This window comes from Dioscorea cayenensis, chromosome 7 (genome assembly GCF_009730915.1).
Source record: "Dioscorea cayenensis subsp. rotundata cultivar TDr96_F1 chromosome 7, TDr96_F1_v2_PseudoChromosome.rev07_lg8_w22 25.fasta, whole genome shotgun sequence".
NCBI lineage: Eukaryota > Viridiplantae > Streptophyta > Magnoliopsida > Dioscoreales > Dioscoreaceae > Dioscorea > Dioscorea cayenensis.
Window position 1 is genome coordinate 8481729 of NC_052477.1, and position 14271 is coordinate 8495999.

Consider the following 14271-nt stretch of genomic DNA (forward strand, 5'->3'; position numbering starts at 1 on the left):
AAAATGGCATGATCCACTTTTAGGAGAATTCAAACCTTGAATAAAATTTTTAGATACAAATACACCAACAAAGACGTAGTTAAACAATAAATCAATGACCAGTTCTTCAACTTAGACAACAAAGAAAGCAAAGCTAAATGAAGAGAAGATTGAAAATAATCATAAGCAAAGTTCACTCAATAATTCATTCAAAGCAACTGAATATAAAGATACATAATGTGAATGCCAGTCAAGCATCTCACAAGATACATGATAATACAACAAATAATAAATAGTAATGATTCAAAGTGAACCATCCAAATAGCATACAAACAACACACAAATATAATAGATCAAAGTTGCCTCTACTGTTCTTCAGACTTTTCAACAGAGACCAGCACTTAATTCCCGCCAATTCTCTGATCAAATACCAACAAATTTAGCATGCTTTTCAAACACGTACTAGAGATTCTTCTAGAGCAAAGAACCGACCACAACCAAACAAGGATACCTACCTGAAAACTTGGCGAAGAGTTGGTGATGTGATACTCCTCCTAGACTCGCCACTCACCATCAAAGAATTCGGCAATGCTAGTTCTTCAATTTGTCTACCTTTAAACCAAATCTAAGCGGAGAAGAAGAAGCAATGTGCTTCTCAGAAATTAAACTTGGCTTAAGGTGACAATGATGGGACAAAAGCCATAAATTTTTCCGAAATACAAGCATTTTGAATAGGTTACAAAGGCATGGAAAGAAAAGCATCTACCCACAACCCACAGTAATAAAAAAAATTTAAAAAATCTTATCCAGATAGGGATTCTTTATCTTGTGTAAAAAAAATCCCACCAAACCATGCAAATGGTGGGGTCCACAAGTTTTTATTTTTGTGACAAAATAATAATAAAGACCTAAAATAATTCGAATGCACACGACATGCAAAAACTTTTAACTTTTGTATAGTTTATTAAAACCCCAATTTTAGTAACTATAATAACCAATGGAAAAATTGTGGATAAACATAACTTTACATGGAAAATGTAATCATACCCAATGGAGGAATTAAGTTTGCATACATTTCAATTACAATCTTCAGTGAATATACCAAACATTATAATGTTACTTTGCAGGGAAAGTAATTGCATGCAAAATCTTTCTCTTTAAAAACTTTGCATGCAATTAATTTCCCTACAAACTACCAAACATGCCCTTAGTCCTAAACTGTAACTCCTAAAATCTTAAGGGGTCATTTGGTTCACAGTAATGATATATCATCACGTAATGAGATTGCCTGGCTAATGAGATCGGGAAAACTATATGCCCAGGAATGTTGTGGTAATTTATGATCACCATATTTCATTGGGAACTTATATTACATAGAAATCAACTTCGTAATGTTTCAAATTTCTAAAAATACCTTTATATCTACAATTTTGAGCAAGTTTAAATTTAAAATAATATAAAATTTTGGATCAAAATAATTAAATTATAACATTAAAGATTAATTTTTGCACATTCTTCACAAAATAACTTTATATCTAAAAAGCAAACGAAAAGTTAAGATAAAATAAAATTTTTACATGAAAAAAATTAATTATAATACAAAAAATTAAAATTTTGAAGTTAAAGATATTCCCAAAATATTATCCAAACTTAAATTTTTTTATCCAATGGGTAAAGTATGTCGTCTTTGAAAATTAATTTTTTTTAAACAAAAGGTATATTTATCCAAAAAAAAGTTTCAGATTACCACCCACTTGGTAATCTAATATAGCCACCTGTTTTGATGTTAATGAGATTATCAAGTTCCTTGGTAATATTCCAAAGTTGGTAATCATAGATTACCATCAATATTACCACCGCCACCAATCAAAACGTGGTAATTTTTTTTTTATTATTATATAGCAGGCGGTGATGTCAAAACATTACTGCGAACCAAACAACACCTAAACCCTATACCCTAAAAAATTTAGGATATAGGAGTAAGACAAAGAAAGGAACATATGGTTTCTTTAGAGAGAGATTAGGAAAGATAAATAATTAGATGCCCACAAAAATCTATTTGGGAAGGGTATCATTACTATGAATTCATTTATATGAAGTATCATTTTGCATACTATCTTTAAAATAAGGATATTATATTATAATAATAATCCTAAATAAATCACATGGATTTCTTTTAATAAAGAAAGAAAATGACAGGAAATATGATAATCTTAAAAGATACTAATCCCAAGTAGTATGGACAGGCCAACATGAGATCTCAAACATACTTATTTGCCTCAAGTTTAGGGATGCAATAATACTCTGGAGTTTTTTTATTTATTTTCCACACTAAAAATAATGAAATCACTTACCACCCCTATTTTAATTTTATTTTATTTACAACTCAATTAAATTATGTTATTTTAAATTAAGTGAAAATAAATTTTACTTTTATATATAATGTATGTAATTAGATATTATACAACATGAGAATATTTTATGTTTTTTTAATAAAAATAATAAATTTTTTGCTCAGCTTAATTGTATATCTAATACCTATTTTTTATTAGGAGAGTTGGTATTTCATTCTCCTCTTTAATAAAAAGTCGAGAATCTAAATCTACGGACTATGGTATGTCTATATTTCTAAAAAAAAAAATTATCTAGCACATTATACCTTAGTAAGAAGCAAGCAACTAGAAAAACATTAAAAGGTGGCAAATAGCTAGTAAAAACTAGGCTTGTTATATGAGGTGTGGTATTTAAAACCCCGGATCCAAACAAGGTTTCATCCAAAACCATCCTTCAAACCCCCTTCATTTTCTTATTTATTTCTCATTTTTGGCATACAAGTACCAAATTATTGAGTTGATTTTCTTGTCCTATATATCCTATATCCAGAGATATATATGCTGATCCACTGATTCATGTTCCTCCTCAGCCTTTTTTCATTAATTTTTGTTTTTTTAATTTTTTTAATCTTATTTTGTTTAATGCTTCTCATCATTTGCCAGAGTTCATTTCATCAATCTTTAATTGCCAATTGGAATTTGTGCACAAAATCCAAGAAAGAAAAGGCATCAAATATGGTGCCTTTTTAGTGAATTTGTGCTCGAGATTGGAATTGCAGTAAAATTGCTTATTGATTTATTGTTGTGGATCGCTTTTCTCTTCTAAGTATTCTACAAAATCATTGCTTTTCAATCATTTTTTTGTGCATCTAAGATGTTTGATGAATTGCCTGAATGAGTATTTGTTCTTGTGAATTAGGATATTTTTTGTTTTCTTTAATATATATTGTCACTAAAAATGAATATTTATTATCTATTTGCTTTATATATTGTTATTAAAAATCATAGCTTTCAATCTTATTATATATTTGCTATGAATTCATTGTAGGACACTTCTCTTTTTAATTTGAATGCATAATTATGTTTTTTTTATTGTATATTTAATTCACATATTCATGGATAAACCTTTTATGCTTAGATGGATGATGAAAAAATCGCATTTAGCTAAAATTCTTCTCATACAACTTATTTTGGATAATCATGTCATGAAATTGTACCACTTACATCATTTAGCAATAGCTCAAGTTATTATTGCCTTAAATGATTCGCTTGTGCAACGCTGGAATGAACTTAGACAATACAGATGTCAAATCACTTGTGAGATAAGGTTTGAAGGAGACTGAGCAAGAGATGAATTAATGTCACACTTGCTTTCAAGTGATTTATGTCATGGTATGATTAGAATAAGTTCTTCGGCTTTCTTAGGGTTGTGTGATATGCTAGTTTGAGATGGTGGTCATAGACCAACTTTATACATATCCGTCGGGGAGCTGGTTGCAAAACAATTTACTTATTAGATCATAATGTTTCCCACCGTGAAATATCTTTTTTTTTTTCAGCATTCCCTCTTTTCAACATTTCCATAATCTATTTCAAGCTATAAAAGAGTTAGAGGACAAATTTTTAACACAATCTGATGGCTCACAAATTCCTTTAGAGATATTCAGCAATAACATATTATATCCATATTTCAAGGTAATCAAATATCTATTGAATTGCAAGTTTACTATAAATATGTGTACATTTAGAATAAAATATGAAATTTATTAATGTCAGGACTGTGTTGGTGTTATTGATGGAACACATATTTGTGTCAAAGTTTCTAGTGCCGAAGCTCCCAAAAATATCATGGGAGGAAGGATTACCCAACACAAAACGTGTTGCCGGCATGCACATTTGACTTGAAATTCACATATGTGTAACTTGGGTGGGAAGGAACAATATCTGATTCAAGAATCATAAAGAATGCATTAAGTAGATCTTATCCTCTAAGAATTCTAGAAGATAATTATAAATATGATACAATATTATCCACGATTTTATATATACGCTCAACATAATAACAAAGATCATTTTATTTTTAGGAAAATATTATCTTGTGGTGAAGGATTCATGTTGAGAAGTGGACTTATTACACCATACAGAGGGAAGCGATATCACCTGAAAGAATAATCAAGAAATCCACCATGAAATCCACATAAATTATTTAATCTTCACCATGCGTCATTGCGTAGTGTCATTGAACGAGCATTTGGTGTTCTTAAGAAGTGTTTTCCTATAGTGGGAAGTTTAACCAAATTGCATTATGATTTAGAAACATATGAAAAAAATATTTTGCATGTTATATTTAGCATAACTATTTAATTGGCAGAGGCGGAGTTAGGGGGCGGGGCGAAAGGGACAATGGCTCCCCCCTCCCCACACACACACACACACACACACACCACTACCACTACCACCTAGATTTCAAATTTTTTTATATAATATAAAAATTATATAAAAGTTACATAAGTTAGAAAAAAAAACTTATGTTATCTCTAATAAAATCTTTTTAAAAAAATAAGAAAAAAATAATTAGATAAAGCTTAATTATTCAAATAAGAATCTAAATATAATAATTAAATAATTTAAAATAAAACATTTATTGATTATCCAGATGTCATTTAGATGGTTGATTTTTACTATAAAATTTACCTAAAACCTAATGGCCATTGAATCATTCGAGCATCCCAAACCTTTTGCTTGCGGATAAATTTTTTATTTGTTCAAATACAAGAAATTATTTTATCATGTAAGTTTTTTATTCTTTAATTTATATTGGTAATTGAAGCCTGTGATTTTCTTTATATGTATTATTAAAATTTACCTAAAACCAAATGACCATTGATGCATATTTCACCAAAAAAACTATTGAAGGCCAATCATCATCCATCCCTAAAGTTGAAACTCTTTCTTTCCCTAATCTTGAAACCTTATCATCTATTCCAAACTTTAAAACTCCAAGTTCAGAAGTTCATCCTAGAAAAGTTCAAAAAACTAACTCTAGAGAGATTGATAATACTTTGCTAGAAAGAGATCCAGGATTACGCCCTCCTATTTGGGAATATCCCGTTAATCAACAAGATGAGATTCTTCACTCTTATCTTAACCTTGGAGCTTTTCAATATCCCCTTGAAAATTACTCACTCTCTGGTTCAGAGATGCATGCTCGGCGTTTTTGTTCTTCTAGGTTTAATAAGTTTGGACCATGGTTAGAATATTCTCCAACCAAAGATGCTGCTTTTTCCTTGTATTGTTATCTTTTTAGCAAAAAAGGTGATCATCAGAACAAGTTTGTTGTGGTAGGTTTTTGAAATTGGAAAAAGGTTAATTGTGGAGAGAATTGTGCTTTCCTGCTTCATATGGGAAAAGATCCTAATTCATCACATAAAGTTGCAGTTCGATCGTGTGATGATTTGATGAATCAATTTTATCATATTGAAAAGTTTATTGAAAAACATACTATTGAACAAATTATAGCTAATTGATCGAGATTAAAAGTCTCAATTGATGTTGCCCGATGGCTTACATTTTAGCGATGTGCTTTTAAAGGTCATGATTAAAGTGTGGATTCAATTAACCGTGGTAATTTTATTGAGATGATTAAATATTTAGCAACTTAAAATCAAGAAATTACAGCAGTTGTATTAGAAAAAGCTCCTCAAAATGCCTCATATACCTCACCACAAATTCAAAAATAAATTCTTCATGTTTTTTTCTCTAAAAGTAAAACGTGCAATACGCGAAGAAATTAGGGATGCAAAATTTTGTCTCATTATAGATGAAGCATGTGATGAATCAAGAAAGGAACAAATGGCTATTGTTTTTAGATTTGTGGATAAAAATAGTTTCATATGTGAACATTTTTTTGGTGTTGTTCATGTACTAGATACTACTGCTCAGACTTTAAAAGATGCAATCTTTAGTGTGCTTTCTCATCATGACTTAAATATTCAAAATATTCAAGGACAAGGATATGATGGAGCTAGTTACATGAGGTGTGAATGGAACGGTTGGCAAGCTTTGATTTATAATTAATGCCTATATGCTTATTATGTCCACTGTTTTGCACATTGTCTCGAACTTGCTCTTGTTGCTATGAATGAGTTAGAGTCTGGAAGAGGCCTTAACAAAACTTGCACATTGCAGCAAGTTGGAGATACTCGTTAGAGTTCACACTTTAAATCCATCCCCAATTTGATTAAAATATTTAATGCAACTTGCCATGTACTTGATAATATTTCTACTGAAAGCAGAACTTCTTCTCAACATGGTGATGCCGATTATGCATATACATCAATGAAGTCTTTTGATTTTGTTTTTGTGTTGTATCTAATGAAGAAACTTATGGGACACAAAAATTCTCTGTCAAGCTTTGCACCGTGAATATCAAGATATCTTGAACGCCTTACACCTTGTCTCAACTACAAAAAGAGCTCATTCAAAACCTAAGAAAAACTGGATGGGAAGCTTTTCTATGAGATGTAAAATCTTTTTATGTTGAGCATGATATTGACATTCATAATATGGATGCTACTTTTATTGAACAGAAAGGTTGAGCACGAAATCAACCATGTGATTTTTCAATTGGACAACACTACCAAGTTGAGTTGTTTTATGCTATAATTGATCACCAATTACAAGAGCTGAATAGCAGGATTAATGAATATACTGTAGAGTTGCTTTCTCATAGTTTAGCTCTTGACCCAAGAGATGGCTATAAGTCATTTAATATTGACAATATTTGTAAGCTTGCAAAGAAGTTCTATCCTCAATATTTTAGTGAGCAAGAGATGATTTTATTAAGACTTGAGTTGCACCATTTTGAAGTTGATGTTTTGAAAAATGCAGAATTAAAAGATTTATCTACTATTTTTGAAGTATGTTAGGGGTTAACAAGAACCAGAAAATCAAGCATTTATCCTCTAATTGATAGATTAATTAGACTTGTTCTTACCCTGCATGTTTCTACAACAACTACAGAGAGAGCATTCTCAGCCATGAAGATTAAAAAGACTATATTTCAGAACAAAATGGAAGACCAATTTTTAAATGACTGTTTGATTGTTTACATTGAAAAAGAAATTGCTACTAAATGTTGTTCTGATTCAATTTTATATGATATCAATAGTATGAAAGAGTGTAGAGCAACTTCAATGAATTAAATTAGTTTGTATGAAAATTGAATGCTATTTTTTTTATTTGATCCCCCCCTAAAAAAATTATTTGGCTCTGCCCTGTTAATGGGCATAGATCCTGACAAGGCAGTACTTGCATAAGTTGATAATGAACTCCAAGATGAAGCGGGAGAAGAATATCATGCTAGTGAGGGGAATAATGAAGAAACTATTCAAGGAGAGATCAGTAGGGATGACATAATTGTGGAAATGTAGTTTGATAATGTCGAATGATGTAATTCATTAGTGCGTCGTACTCTATGTGTGCGTGTGTGTGTGTGTGTTTTTGTATTATGCATCAAATGAATTTTATAGTTATTTGCTAGTTTAATTTAAACAATCATTAATTCTTGCATTCCTAGTGAAATGACAAGCACGTATGGAACCATATTATATACATTTATACTTGTTATATGTGTGTGTGTGCAAGTATTTGTTGCGTGTCTTTAAGCTCACTAACTTTAATATTTTAGGTGATTGCATTACCTTATCAATTCTCTTAATGCAAGTTCCCATAAGTTGATTGACTTTTTAATAAATGTTGGTTTTTTTTTAATCATTCCAGTTCACTAACTTTTAATTTTTAATAAGTATCTTGTTTTCTTTTTGGGATTTCAAATTTTGATTATCAAATAAGCTGATGAGTTGCTTGAATGGACTCGTTGGATCATGAGAATCATGGTTGTTAAGTGTTCTTTTTTTTTTTGGTTGATGTAGTTAAAAAAATGCTAAAGAGGAAAACAAGTTCAAGCACTAATGATGGGAATACCACATGCATATGGACCTTTGTGATGGATGATGCTTTAATGGATGCATATTTGCATCAACAAGCAATGGGGAATGGAGTTAGGGGAGCTTTCACTACACATGCATTAGATAATATAGTGAATGAGATCAATAGTAAATTCCTCGATAAGCCAGTTGAAAAAGAAAAAGTGCAAAAGTGCATGAAAATGTAAAAAATACCATTTATCAAATACTATGACATTTTCAATAATGGAATGAGCTGATTTGCTTGGAGTCCAACTATAGAAATGTGGAATATTGAGCCAAGGTGTGGCAACACCTAATTGAAGTTAGTTTATTTGTTAATTACTAGAAACTATTGAATGGATGAACAAGTGTGTTAGGAATTATGAAAAATTGGTACAACTTTATGGAAAAAATAGGGCAACTGGGCAACATGCCCATACCACATCGGAGATGAGAAGAAGAAAACTTCAAAATTCCGCAAATATATCATGTAGCCCCAAGGTTGTCAAACCCAACCTGGGCATTAACCAGGCCAGGCAGAGAGGTCAGGGGTCAATGGGTTTGACCAAGTCAAACCAGGGTCAATTATAAAATATTAAGAAATATATTATAATAATTGCTAATGAGCAAATATAATATTTAAAACTATAATTATAATATAAAAAAACACAACTACTTATATTTGACATTTAAAATTCATTCCACACTCATAACAAGCACACATCAACCTAACAAAATAATCAAAAGTACACACTCAAAGCAACCATCATCAAAATATAACAAGCACGCATCAACCTAACAAAATAATAAAAATACACACTCAATGCAACCATCATAAAAAATATAACAAGCACACATCAACCTAACAAAATAATCAAAAATACATACTCAAAGCAACCATAATAAAAAAATAACAAGTACATGATTTAAAGCTTAATTTCATACTCAAACAAACGTATACAATCAAAATTCAAAGATAACAACCAAAGATAACAAAATAGTCACAAATACATAATCCAAAGATAATAACAATTACCCAAGTATTCAAATACAACTAATATCAACATGAGATAAAGTTTAATTACACACTCAAAACAAGCACATACCAAGTATAACAAAATAGTCACAAATACATAATCAAAAGATTTACCTAAGTGTTCAAATAGACAAATACAACTAACATGAGTTAGGTTCATGAACTTGGAATAAAACTCAAATTAATATTATCATTTACATCAAATCTTTGCTCAAAGCTTGCATTACCACCAACATCACCAAAATCTTGCAAATTTACTTCTTCTTGGATATCCACATTATCTAATAAACAAAATAAAAGTCATTCTATTAAAAAGCTTGTTATTAACTATATATTTAATATTAAAACTTTTTCTAACCTTGACCATGACGATCATCAAATATAGGAATAGCATCATCTCCATAAACACTATCATCCATGATTTCTTCATAATCAAGTTCAGGAGGACATTCATTTTTTGCTACCCAAAAATCCATCTTGTCAATACAATTATAATCGACCGGATCATAGCTCATTTTCTTATATTGATGTCTATATGAATTTTAAAATATAATAAATAAAATTATATAACTAAAAATAACAATATTATAAATGATAGCTTGCAATATCTTTGTCCTAAACGCAAGTTATAAGTCACATACACAAGGTCATTTAACCTTTGATGGTCTTATTGTTCCTTTGTTTAGTGTGGATGCGATAAAAAAGACTTCAATTACACTCACATCCCGATGAAGAAGCAATTTGACTAAGGATTCAAATAGCCACTTTTTGCAAGTGAGGTACACTATGACCAAATAATTTCCGCCATTCATCTACAAAAGGTATTAAAAGTTTAAAACACATTAGTAAATAACAAGATATAAGTTAAATTAATATTATATTCTAAATACAATTTGGAATGTTGAACTAACCTGGTTGCATATTTTTAGTTGCTGGCAAAACTATTTCATAACTAAAACTCTCTAATCGATCTCGATATATTTTGATCGCCTTCATTGCCTTCTCACTATTGCTACATATGCTTCTTTGCTCTAACAAATCAAGCAGGCCTTGCATTACTTCTGGAGTTTCCACAAATGTGCTTTTATCATATAAAAATGCGGGGTTGAGAAAATAGGCGGTCGCATGAATGTTGCACCAAAAATGTTTATCCCATCTTTCATCAACAATTTTAATATGAGGATCATACAACTTTTGCTTGTCTCTAAAGATAGACATAATTCCTTTACGAATTCTAAGCATCCCCTCATAAACATAACCAAGAGAAGGCTTTTCATCGGCATCCACAACACGAAGTAGTTTAATTATTGGAGCCTCTATTTTCACCATCAACAAGCAATCTTCCTAAAATTTATTGTCCAAAATAATTGAACTCACCAATTTACCCATAGAAGATTTGGACAATCTATGATAAGTATAGTATTTGTCTGTCACCAAAGTTTGCAAATCATGTTTGTGGTCATAAATGTCTTTTAGAGTGATAAAAACAGTAGCGAAACGAGTTGCTCACGAGCGCACAATTTCTTTTCAACCCAACCTTTTTCGTAACTAAGTTAACATATAAATATAGTTGTACATGAAAATGGTTACCTTAGAAGCCCGTGAGGCAAGGTCAATCATATGATCCATCTTCCCAATATCTCTCAAGATCAAATTTAGGCAATGTGTGACACAAGGAGACCAATAAATGTGATTATATTTTTCATGTAAGTCTTCCTGCAATGATAACAAAATCTATCAAACCAGGTTAGAAAGGAACATGGTTAAGTAAATAATATATAAATCTATAGCTAATAAAATAGCAAGCAAACTAAAATATTTAAAATCACATACCTGCAACAACAAAATTACTAGCATTATCTGTCACCAAATGTACAACATTTGAAGGCCCAATCCATTCCACAATCTCTGAAAACAAATTTATCAAATTGGTGGCATCCTTAACGATATCCAATGCATCAACAGATTTTATGAAGGATACGCCATTAGGAAAATACACAAAAAAAATGATCAAAGTTCTTTGTCTTTAATCACTCCAACCATCACCCATAATCGTGCATTCATAATTAACCCAATTGCTTCTAAAGTTATCAACAAGCAACTTGCATTCCTTTTTATAATTCTTTAGTAAATGAATCCTCATATTATTATAAGATGGGCCTTTATATCCAGATTCAATCCCAGCAATGACATCCAACACCGCTTGAAAATAAGGTAACCTCAATGCATTAAATGGAATGCATGAGTCATAAAACCACCGTGCAAAAGCCATATGTGCCTTTTGAATTGCTTGCTTGTTAGCAAATGCACTCTTGATTCCTAGTTAAGACTTCGAGGTTATCCTTGGAACCATAAATTTTTTAATGGAATCCTTGGCCTTTCTTTTCCCCAAATATTTTTCTATTACTGTTGTCTTTTGTTGTGACTTCATTGGAGGATTAACCTCTTAAACATCATCCACTTCAACTTCTTCATATGCATCTTCAAATGAATCCTTCTCCTTTTGTTTCGAGGAAGTAAGAACCCTCGCCATTTGTTTAAGAACATTATCGGAAAATTTTTTACAAGCCGCAATATTTCCCCAAATGCAAGCTAGGTAATGCTTCATTCTATTAATTCCACCACCTTGATTTTTTTGATCCACAATAAAGGCATGAGAAAATCTTTTTTTCTTGAGCATTATTAGACACATCAAAATGTTCCCAAGCAGGATCAATCTTCAAATAAACATTGCCACTTTAACAACTAGATGATTGTATATTGCTGGGCAATGGATCTTACACAAAGAAAAATCAGCCAATGTATGTTATCAATTTATAAGTGTGATCTCTATTGTGATACATATTTATGTAATACGTAATCTCCAATACATATTTTGCACATGATATACTCATAAATTTTTAAAAGAAAAATGAACAGTACAAAATAAAAATGTTACCAACTTACCATATGTCGTGAGGAAAATTAGACTAATAGTACGTAGCCCTTATTTGGGGGGACACAATCAATAATATTGCTTTAATGGTTTCACAAAATGAAACAAATTTGGAGAATTTGTGTGAGAATAGAAATATGGTTTCACATGACAATGAAGTTAAAGATGAAGCTTCATCACTAAATCAACCATCACAATTTGAGGCTCTAAGTTCATCTAGGGCCAAAAGAAGTAGAAAAAGTGACAATCATGAAGATGCTAACTTGTCCATGGTTCTTGAGTCGGCAGCTAATGCTCTCGTTTAATCCACCAATGCAATGATTCAAGCAAGTATGACCATAGCAAGATCCGCAAACATTTTAGAACAATGTGTTGCAAATTGGGATCCACTTAAAGATTTTGATATATGGGGTATGCTTAAGGACATACTAATACAACAATCTCTTTTTAACAAAGCATATGCATTTCTTGTCAAGGACCCAAAAATGTTAGTAAGTGTGATTAGATGCCCGGATATGCATTACAAATCGGTGTTGTTGGACTTAATGAGTAGTGATCATGAATCACAAAACTAAATGAGAGGTTAGTATTTTCTTTGTAATCCTTATCTTCATTTGAACACCAAACTAATATATTTTGTATAAATTACTTGATTGTGATATTCTTCTATTTGTTTTCTTTTTATGCTATTAGTTAATGAATTTATTTTGTTTTGAAATTTTTTTCAATTTACCAGAGTGACTATTATGTCGTCACAATGATGTGTTACCCAATGCTTTTGTGGTGTAAGAACTTGGATTTTGTTAAGTGAAACAATTTTAGTGAATGACATCTTATGTGAGTGTGGATTGTATTATGTAGACTATTTTTTTCTTTGTGGAGAAATTGATGTAAATGTGGATTGCATTATATGGACTACATTATTATTTGTGGATAAATTGATGTTAAATGTGGATTGCATTATGTGGACTATTTTGTTATTTGTGGACAAATTGATGTTATGTATTGATTACAATGTGTGAACAATTTTGTTATATGTGGGCAGATTAATGTTAAGTGTAGAATACATTATGTGGACTAGTTTATTATCTGTGGACAAGTTGATGTTAATTGTGGGTGGCATTATGTAGGATAATGTCAAAATAATGTTTATTTTGTCTTTCTCTTGGTTGATTATTTGAGAATTCATTATGTAAATCTTTTATATATATATAATATTTGACATGCTGGAATTCACTAATCTCAATCTTATATATATATACTCACATATACATGTTGGATAAGACCAAGTTTGTTGAAGAGATCAAATATGTTGGAGAAAATAAAGTTATATCATATTGGTTAGCTAAAGACAAGGGATGAGATTTTCTATGTGTACAAGGAATTGTAAACTATAAAAGCTTGTATGCATATGATATTTGATAAGAAATTTAAGTTTTTATGCAGAACCAATCTTTCAATTGTTGCAACAATACACACAAAAGATATACACAGATATAAAAATTTGACATGTTAATTGTGTAAATTGTTTGAACTCATTGTTTTTTTTATGTAAACATTGTTTTCTATCAAATAGTTGGAATAAAAAAGTTTTAGCATTTATAGTTATAACTTAATTGTAATAAATAAAAATATATTATTGAAAAATTATGTTTGACATGTATGTATTTTAACATTCAAATAGTATTTTTGTAATTTTAGTATATAGCCTTACCCTATCTTAGTTTCAAACCAAACACAACATGATTCAAAAACCTTCTTTTACTCTACCTTTCTCCGAAACACACGGTATGGTTTATAACTTTATCTTACCATACTTTACAAAACATCTCATAACCTCCAAAACCCCCTCTCTCTCTCTCTCTCTCCAAGCAAAACATAAGTTTGGTGAGGGTTTTATCTTGCTCAAACTCATTTGGTTAATAAATAGTTGAGTCTAAATTAAGATTTTAGGCTCGATAAAACAACCTAAAGTCAAAAGAGTTTATCTTTTAGTCTTATTTAATAAAGCTTCATAAA